This window comes from Microtus ochrogaster, unplaced genomic scaffold (genome assembly GCF_000317375.1).
Source record: "Microtus ochrogaster isolate Prairie Vole_2 unplaced genomic scaffold, MicOch1.0 UNK25, whole genome shotgun sequence".
In the NCBI taxonomy this organism is placed as follows: Eukaryota; Metazoa; Chordata; class Mammalia; order Rodentia; family Cricetidae; genus Microtus; species Microtus ochrogaster.
The window spans coordinates 1,129,941-1,132,324 of NW_004949123.1; positions in this window are offsets into that span (position 1 = coordinate 1,129,941).

A 2,384-nucleotide genomic window follows, 5' to 3' on the forward strand; every position below is an offset into this window, starting at 1 on the left:
AGAAAACTATATAGTTCAATAAAAGCAATAAAAATAAAATAAAATAGCTAATGAAAAAAATCAATAATTATCTCAATACATGCAACATTCCTCCATGATAAAATTCCTAGAATGAATATGACTGGAGGCAACACACCTCAACACAAAAGTATATGAGAAAACCACAGCCAGCATCATGCTAAGTGTTAAAAAGCTCACAGCAATTCTGTTAAAGTTAGGAATGAATGGAGATATCCACTAGTTCACTCCCTTTCAATGTAATCGGTGGACTTTAGCTACAGCAATCAGACAAGAGAAGGAAATTAAAGGCATAGAAGGAGGAAAAGAAATAAAACAATTCATTTTTTTCAGATAATATGTTATAGATAAGAGATCCAAAAAAGTTCAACCAGCAAACTTATAGAAGCAATCAAGACCTTCAGCAAAGTGGCAAGATTAAAAAAAAAATGAGCTTATAAAACATAGTAGCCTTTCTATATATCAAAAACAAGCAAATTAAAAACATTGTGAAAACAATACTGTTCACAATAACAGAGTAGTGTGTGTGTGTGTGTCTGTGTGTGTGTGTGTGTGTGTGTGTGTGTGTGTTGTGAATGAAATTTAACAAGGACATGAAAGACCTCTACAAAGAGCTGGGCGATGGTGGCGCATGCCTTTAATCCCAGCACTCGGGAGGCAGAGGCAGGCGCATCTCTGTGAGTTCGAGACCAGCCTGGCTTACAAGAGCTAGTTCTTGGACAGGCTCCAAAGCCACAGAGAAACCCTGTCTCGAAAAACCAAAAAAAAAAGACCTCTACAATGGAAACTTTAAATCACTGAAAATTACAGATGGAGAAAGACACTAGAAGATGAAAAGACTTTCCATGCCCATGCAGTTCAGAATTAATATTGTGAAAAGGGCTGTTTTATCAAAAGCAGTTCACAGATGACATTCTTCCCAGGAACAGAAATAGAAATCCTAAAATTCATACAGAAACACAAAAGCCAGGTAGCCAAAGGAATCATCATCAAAAAGCACAACGCTGGAAGGGCTCCAACTATAGACCTCAAGTTCAATTACAGAGCTGTGACAGCACAAACAGGGTGACACTGTCACAAAAGTGAACATGTAACCAATGAACGAAACAGAAGACCCAAATGTGAGTGCATCTGATATCTGTCAAAACTGGCAAAAATGAATCCTGCAGAAAAGGCAGCTTCTACAGCAAATAGTGCTAGGAAAACTAGATGTCCTCATGTAGAAGAATGGATTAGACCCATATCTAGCACCCTGAACAAAATTCAACTCCAAATGAATCAAAGATCTCAATGAGGGAAAAATAGATCGTGTAAACTGCTAGAGGAAAACATAGTCAGCACCCTGCAAAAGACAGGGGCAGAAAAGGACTCCGGTCACTCGGAAATTAAGGCCAACAAGTAAAAATATGGGACTATATTGTACCTGTCAGAATGCCCAAATTAATAACCCAAGTGGCAATTCATGCTGGTGAGGATGTGGGGTAAGAGGAACACTTCTCCATTGCTGGTGGAAGTGTAAACTTGTGCAACCAATATGGAAAATGATATGATGGTTCCTCAGAAAGTTAGGAACCAATCTGCCTCAAGATCCAGCTATACCACTCTTGGGCATAGACCCAAGGACACTTCATCCTACCACAAAGACACTTGCTCAGTTATTATGTTCACTGTGGCCTTATTCAGAATATCCAGAAACTAGAACCTGGATATCCTAAACCAAAAAAACAGGTAAAGAAAATGTGGTACATTTATATGATGGAGTCTTACTCAGCTGTTGTTGGAGGCTGCTTGTTCATCTCCTGACCACACAGACTCCCGAAAATAATCACTCAGAAACTATATTATTTGCAATACTGTTTTGCTAATAGCTTGAGCATATTGCTAGCTAGATCTTACATCTAGAATTAACCCATTTCCATTTTTTTTTTTGTGGTTTTTCGAGACAGGGTTTATCTGTGCTTTTGGAGCCTGTCCTGGAACTAGCTCTTGTAGACCAGACTGGTCTCAAACTCACAGAGATCTGCCTGCCTCTGTCATCCGAGTGCTGGGATTAAAGGCGTGCGCCACAACCTCCCGGCTCATTTCCATTATTTTATATTATACCACGAGGTTTGTGGCCTACGGGCAAGGTTACAACTGGCAGCTTGCATATTTCCCCTCTGGCGGCTACATGCTACATGGCATCTTCCTGTCTGCTGAGGCACATCATCAGAAAGGCTTCCTCCTGCAGCAGACAGGAATAGATGCAGAGTCGACACGGAGAGTCCTTGGAACACGCAGCTCTATATGGGATGTCTCCATCAAATTTCTTCCCTCAGAGCTAAGGGAACCACATAGAAGAGGGGCAGAAAGAGTGTCAGAGCCAG